The sequence below is a fragment of the Colletotrichum fructicola genome (assembly GCF_000319635.2).
Source record: "Colletotrichum fructicola Nara gc5 chromosome Unknown KSG_Nara_v1_contig10, whole genome shotgun sequence".
Taxonomy (NCBI): domain Eukaryota; kingdom Fungi; phylum Ascomycota; class Sordariomycetes; order Glomerellales; family Glomerellaceae; genus Colletotrichum; species Colletotrichum fructicola.
This window is the reverse complement of record NW_027094060.1, coordinates 899787-907695: the sequence shown is the minus strand read 5'-3', so window position 1 is coordinate 907695 and position 7909 is coordinate 899787.

Sequence of the window (7909 nt, the reverse complement as noted above, 5' to 3'; positions counted from 1 at the left end):
TGTCGGCCACAACGCCAATACCTACCTTTGTTCCCTTATCGACGGACTTGCTCGGATCCGCGGCCCCGGCCCCGATCCATTCGATTCGCAAATCCGACGGGTCCCACTGCCGCGAGGCACAAGCATTTTCCACGTCACGACTTGATGATTGCCAGCATTAGAGAAGCGGCTGGCAAAGGCCGTCATCGGCCACGACTATTGGACGCATGAGATTTCGAGTTCTGCTTTGAAGACGATTCGGACATTTCCCCACACGTCATGGATGAACAACCAGCTCCCCATTGGGCGAACGGCGCACGAAAAGAGAGAGGCATATTCTGGGGCGTAGGTTTCTTGAGTTTTTCAACCAAACCTTTGGGCAGACTGGGACTTCCATTTTTTGTTCATTCCCAAACACATGAGGGCAAGCTGGTGGTGTTATAGGAGTCTGTGTCTCGCGGGCCTTTTTTCGACGTCTACCCGGTCGCAAAAGAAAATGATGCCACGTATTTGCCAACTTCGACCTCCGGATTGTTCATATGTTGTGGCTGGATTCTTCTTCACGCGAGGATAGGAGAGAGGAGGAAAGAGATGAATACGGAGGAACCAGCAGGAAGCAGGGAGATTATGGGGACATGGAGCGAGCTCTAATCTGTGTATACCGACACCACTTTTTTCTGTTACTCTTCTGGCCGTTGCTCCAGGCCCAGAACGAGTCTCTTTGGAGGTACCACGTTGAGATGTCGGTCCCCTCGTGGGATGTAGCTAGAACATCCGGGATAGGCAGACTTCTTTCTCGTTGAATCTACGCTTTCCGTCCAACAGTTTTGACCCTACTTCTTTTGATGTTTTGCCGTTGCGCCGCGCCGTGCCGGGATCCTTTACCCCAAGCGGATAACCGACCTACAGCACCACCACCCACCCCCCGGAGCTGACTAAAGAGCAAATCATGTATATATCGGGAAACAGCTACGTTGCAGCGCTCGGAAAGTATGTTCGTTTTCCCTATTTGCGCTCTTCTACCTTCTTCAACATGCAGTTTTCTTGGCTGGAGACTGGGGTTGGTGGCGGCGGCACGGTCTCTTCCGCTGTACCCCGCGATTTCCGCCCCGTCGGGATCGCTCGCCGGCAACAGAGAGCAGACAGACGTATTTGCCCCGTCCCGAAGGGTGGTGGTTGTTGCCTTGTGAGGGTGTGTTGGCTGTTCGGGTGAGATGAGGGTGGTAGTCGGGCCTCGGGTGATTTCTTTTTTGACAATGGCCGCGATGTGGTCCGCGGTATTGGGCCGGACGCGTAAGGCAGGACTGGGATTGATGGCTGCTAGTGTTGGCTTTTTTTTCGTTTCCATGTTGTTTGGGTCTAACGGCGGCGACAAGGTGAGATGTCAAACGTCAAGTGTCAAGTTGTCAAACATTCACACGCGGTCTGCCTTTCTTTGGGGGATGGGTCGATTGGTTTTGGTCTGTGGTTTTGAGGGCTGTTTCGACTAGTGGTTGTTTGGTGGAATGTCGATTAGTTTGCTGTTGTGGTGGTGTTGGTGGGCGTTTGGACGTGCGGGTGGCTAGTGCCTCTGGGGAACCCCCCTTTGTGGTGGTGGGTTATCCGTGAGGCTTACGTTACGGCTTTCTTTGGATTTCAGAGGAACGGTTGGGAGTTTTTGTTTACTACTCTATACGAGGGCTTCAGATGTAGTGGGAAGAGCGGAGAGGCGTCGCTGTGTTTCCATGATGTTCGGGAGTGAGTGGCTTAGGGGCCGGTGCTGAGTAGAGTGCATGTTCTGGTTTGTGATGCGGCTGTCAGAGAATGGCATTGTGCTTTCTTCACTCTGTGGCTGAGGCTTAGGAACGGGCACGTTGGCAAGTCGGTTGAGATACACGAGGAGGTACAGGCACATGCATTTTCTGGTCTTCCCATTGAGGCCTGATATCCCCTGAATTATGTTTGAGACACCACTATTCGTGGGGAACGAGCTCCGGTTTAGCAGGGAAAGACTGCCGCGTCTGACAGATTTGTCTTTTTCTCTCTTTTGGAGGGGGCGCCAGCAAGGCGATCCTTCCTGTTCTTTGAGAGGCGTTTCCCTGATTTAGTCTGGACAGACGGGCTGGAGCGGTATCGTACGTTTTTAGGACTGCCGGGGAAGGGGTCCTGCGGAGGCTAAGAGACTAGCGATGAACGATGGGGGAGACGGGGGGGAGGGGGGGGGTTTGATGTGATGGGAGTGGTGGTTGGAGGCTAGTTTGTGGAGGGTGTTCGGGACGCGCAGAGTGAGATTGAGAGAGGCAGAGTGATGAGTTGTGTTTCGTTTCGTTAGGACTGGCGTAAGGGAGACGAGGTTGTATGGGGTGGGGGACCGGGGGGTGGGTTTGATGGCTGAACGACGGCGCGCTTGGCGGTTGTAGATATTTTTTTTGACGGCGGGTTGGAGGCTCGGGGGACGCTCCGGGGTCTTTGGGGTCTAGCACTATCTTTGGAGGTAGGAGTTGCTAGTTGGGATCGTCGTGGGGGACTTTGGGAGAGAGATTGGGATGTTGGAGGCGATTTACTGGCTCGCAATCCTGCTTACTCGCGTCTCTTCTTTCACCCTGATACTGGGGCTTTGCAACGTTTGAGTCCCGTCACGAGTGGTACTGTGCGTTGATGCAGGGAATGTAATGGGTTGTTTTTGCCATTGTCAATGGAGCACTTGGCGAACCATGATAGAGTTGGGGTCGTTCAAGCTTGATCTTCACGGACCCTTGCGGGGGCGGCGTTGTTGGCTAGACGGGAGCGAAGGGGGAGAAAGGAGCATGAGGAGGGGAACGATGGGCCAAAGCGTTTCTTGGATGACGATGACGGTGGACGAGATAAACATGATTCTTAGGTGTGGGTGAGTTGATGAACACTTGAGGGAAGCTTGTTGAGATCGGGGGTCGGGGCCGCTTGAACGCCGCTCGTCGTCTTTTTGCGCCGTCTGCACTAGCTTCGGCTTTTTGTCCCCCTCTCTTCCTTCTCGTCCTCCTCAAGGGACGCTGGCGCGTGATGGAGGGGAAGAGGAGATAAGCAACTCTGGGCGAAAAGTATAACGCGAGTTTGGATGAAATTTTGTCGTTGTGTGAGTGAGGGTGCTGGGTCAATGACATTCTGCCCGGGTTGCGGAATGTTGAAGGGAGTTTGTTTTTAAGATTCTGATGTCATGTTATGGGGGTATGAGGCCATGATGACGGCGTTTGCGGGAGGAAGGTTGGATGTGAAAGGAAGCATGCTGTTGTTGACCATGGCAACCGAGTGTAACAACATTCGCGCGATGTTGCAGTTGTCGGTGGTTTTCGAGCTGGGACCTGCTATGGGTTTTGCTTCACTTAACATGCCTTGTTGGAAGTGCCATGGTTACAGGAAACTGGAACGGGCCAAGCAGCGTGTTGCAGAGCCTCGACAAGGTCCGGACGAGTTGGTCGAGCACATGCTTCCCATGCGCCGTCGTCCAGGCAAGCAAATCCAACATACCTCGGGCATAGAGAACCGTTCTCTCATCAATTGTTATTTTTGTCTTACTTTTTTTTCTCTGACTTCCGTCCCAAAAACTGAGCTACTCTTAGAATAGGCAAAAAAGAAGGACCACGAACTGCTGCTGCGCACTTCCTGCATGGCGTTAACGACTCTGGCCGCATGCACTGCAACCCTCCCGCCCTTCCCTCACCCATCCATCCTTTAACCTGTTTTGCAACTAAAGGGCAGTCCCACACACATATTGACACAGCATTACCAGCTAACACGTCGTTTCCCCAAAACCGCAATATGTCGCTCTGCTTAAGAGGGCTCAAACCTCTCTCCCCCTCAAGCGCGTTGCACGCACGACACATGTACCTGCGCGCGAGCGGGCGCGGGCGTGCGGTGCGGGGGGGGGCCAACTGACGCATCGTTAAACCCCTCACTTCAACACGGACCTCTTCCAGTCTCGAACTGGTGATGATTCGAAAGCTGAAGCAGAGGGCAACGAGAAAGGGCACACACAAGCACAAGAGGCAAAATGGATACCCGTGGTAGCTAAGCTGCCGGCCGCTGCGTTTAACCCACTCGTGCCCCATTGAACAACGGGCGAGCACCACAAGTTACCACGTCTGTCTCTGCCTCTGCTCTTTTTTTTTTTTTTTTTTCAAGGGTCCCCCCTCTTATGCCGGTACTGGGTAGGTGAGAGGGGCAGGCAGGCAAGCTTGGGTGGTGCTGGGTGCTCCATGCGCCTTTTCAGCTCCGTTGGAGAAACCGGCGACTTGGCCTGGAGGGACTCCCGACTTGCTGAGCGGCAGGCCCAGGTCTCTGCACATTCTGGGACAAGTGACAGCACGATTCAAGCTAATTAGAGATCCTTCTCCTGCCTCGGTGTCCATTTGGGCCTGACAATCAAATAATAAAAAAAGGTGGCGTTTTTTTTGGGGCCCAGTTTGCCCGCCGGCGCCCGGGACGAGGGGTTCTTGACAGGCGGACACGGACACACAGACTTGGAGATCCACGGGAGCAGCACGCACATGTAGCAAGCAGCATGCACAGGCCTTTTTCCTCTTCCCAAGTTGGAACAGCACTGCTCAATCTACTATGTGGGTGGCTGCCGCTGTTTTTTGACACTGCTCTACCTGGGTGGTACTGTCTACGCAACTGCCTTGCGGAGAATCACCGAGTCTACTCTCATTCTCTCGCTGGCGTACGTAATCCCTAGGCCTAGTCGAAGGATTGATTACACCGAGAGTCGAGTGAGCGAGGGACGCAGCAGACAAAGGAAGGGATCATGGGCGGGCGGAACGGCAAGCTTGAAGCAGCCAGAATAAAGAGAGTCCGAGCCCACGGAACACGGGAGCTGGAGCCGGTATGCTGTCCGTGCGCCATGCGTCCGGAGGAGGGGCCGGATGCTGCGTCGTTGTAACTCGTGGTTCTGCCTGTGGTTGTGTGGTGTGTCCCATTTTGACATGCTTGGGTCGTGTTGATCCTCTTTTTTTTTTTTTTTCATGGTGGTTTTCTTTCCACAATTTTGGCTGTGGCTCTTTGAGTCTTGACTCTCGGTCGGTCTCTCATCTTGTCTCCAGGTCTTCACCGTATCTAACCAGGTTTCCTTGGAAATACATAGTACTGTGTAGTAGTCGAGACTCTGCAGAATGCTGTAGAATGCAAGAGCTGCATTATGCCACGGACAAACCATTGGAGATAACCCCCCTTCACTTTCACTCGGCTTGCCGACCCGGGAGGGGGCCGATGCTTGGTCGGCACGTCGGGTACAACGTGCGGGAAGGGAGCTCAGCAAATGTAGACTTGTACCTCGCAGTGTCGCCAGCGCCATGTTTGGAGGCCACCTCGGGGGCACTGGGCGGATATGCCGTCCTCGGTAACGTTCCCACGGAAGCGTCAAGGTTCGGGGTAGCTCCAGGTGAGGGTCGCCTCGAAGGTGAGAGGTCGGTGTAGCCAACCGCCGCCGCCGCCGTCTATCCAGACTCTGGTATCCGTACCGCGCTAAGAAACAGGCGTCCTTCCAGCAAACCCAGCAAACCCAGCAAACCGCCTTTCCTGTCCTCTTCTCCTGTTGGTGAAGAGAGGGCGGTTGCCAAGTCGTCGCTTCGTCTTCTTGGAACCAACGGCAGCTCATCATTTGCCGTATTTCTCTCTGTCTTCTTGTCCCGGGCCATCCCCTTGGAGCTCCATTACTCCGCAGCGTATCATTCAGAGCCAACCCCCCTCGCCAGTCCCCTGCACAATATCAAAGAGCCGCTGTTCCTTCTTTTTACCCTTGGCCTTCCTCTTTCTCGCTCTCTCTCGCCCTTGTGCTCCCGAGGCTCAGCTCTGACAAGTTTTCCCATTGCAGCATCAGATAAAAGCCCGTCAATTTACGGATAGACAAGGGCACAAAATAAAAAAGGCAGCCAGCCAGGGGGGCCCGCATTACCGGACGGCCAACGAGGACCCAAGAGCCAGACGTCCGGGTTACGTTTCACCGCATTTCGCTTCGAACGCGTGATCTTCGGCTAAGAACAGTCCATCTTCTGTCTTCTTCTACAGTGCGTGTGTGCGCATCTGCTCGTTCTGGTTCTCGTCGCTATCGTCGCTATATTGCAGATGTGACAAGCCACCGTCAATGTTCCCACACCGAGCAGAAAACCCTCCCCCCTCCCCATCCATCCTCTGATGGACAAATATTGGTTCGGACCCGGGAGCAGGGAACCACCCTCACAGAGGTCAGGTATCATTTTTCTGCTTGGGCGCCCAGTTAGCCCGGCCGTTGGAACCAGCCGCGGCTGGAATCAACGGGGTTTCGCAGATCAGTTCGTTAGGCACGCTGAATGAAGCACAGTACACCACAGAACAAAACAGAGAGGAAAAAGGCCGCCTTTCTGCGAGGTGGTTCCTGGACGTTTTTCCGCACTGACAATGTTTGTCAGGTGAGAAGAACTGAGGATCGGCGTCTAGACCGGCGGTCTATTTCCCATTCTCGGGGTCCCCAATTCTTCCTGGTGCCGCGTCTGGATACAACCTTACCCATCACCAAATCCGGCACTGGATATTGTCCATCCTCCTCGCTGGGACCCTTACCCTGAACACTACACCAAAGTCCCGAACCAATTGAGCGGGAGCCATAACGCAAATATTGCGCTGTTTTTTTTCCTGTGTCTTGTTTGCTCACTGATATACCCGCGCCCGCTTCTTGATTGGTCAATTGATACAGTCCGGTGAAGCAAACGTACAGATACATCTCTCTCCCCCACGTCTTGACAACGCCCGATCCGGAAGGTGCTCTGCGCTCGAGTCGCCGACCTCGTTCCAAGTACGGGCAACGCAACCACCACGCTCGCACTCTCTGTCTGACTTCTTCTGAGAACCTCGGGCGCCCGCCTGGGGGGTTCATGTACCCAGCAACATGTGGGTGGGAGAGAGGTTGTCTCTCTCTCTGTGTCTCTTTTTTTTCTCAAATCGAAAGAGAAACTCGTAGGGATTGCGGTGCGAACGAGTCAGGACCCTTGTCGGAGCAGGCGCGGCTTTTTGTGGGCGTGAAAGGCGCGACTTGCGTTAGGGACGACGGGGGAGAGAGAGAGGGTTGAGTGGCCTTTTTTGCCTGCCCAGAGCGAGGGATTGGTTCTGGTTTGGCCCGGCGTTCAGACGGAGGAATCCTCAAGGGCAAGGGAGATACGGCATGCCACACCGGGGGTTCTGGCCTCTTCGTTCCGGGAGATGCTTGGCTTACGCGGATCTCGGACGGGAGGACTTCGTCGATGGACGACCGTCGTCTTGGTTGGAGGGGATGACGGGGGTTGGTGGTCTCGCAGTTGGGTACTTTGGCGGGTTGGCGAGGATTTCGGATTGGACTCCGGTGACGAGATCGCGTTGCTCCTACCGGGCTCTTTCACGGTGAGCTCTCCCCTACCTCTTCTCTACTTTTCCTCGGTATTCGTGTTGCCAAGTCGAGGGATTAATGGAGAAGAAGGGGGGGGGAAAGGGGTCTTGCTTTGACGATCCTTCAATCCCGCCCCAGGTTTCTGGACCGCTCGCATGTCGGTAACGACCGAACCCTTGTTACTGTTCAGAAGCCGAGGCGAAACTGCCGCTGGGAGGGAGAAACCCCTAAGAGTCAAAATCTTGTGACAGGAGGTTTTCTATCATATCTCGATTGCGCGGTCCACGAAGAATAGTCGGGACGCTCTTAATTTACAATGCAGCGAACTAAGAAATCCCCAGAGAATAGCGAAAGGGGCGGCGCCGCGGGAGGTCGGGAGCACAGAGGACCGGCCCTTGTCCTTTTTGTATGATCCTCCTCCGAAGAGACCAATCGCCCAGGGGTTTGGCATGCTAGTTTGAACTCAAATAATCCCAACCGGCCATCGGGGTTTCTAGCTGTTTTCCCTCTGGTTGCTGCTAGCTTTAGTGTGTCTCTATTGAACAAGCAGCAGCTTAGCAGCTTATGGTGGTAATCAATCAG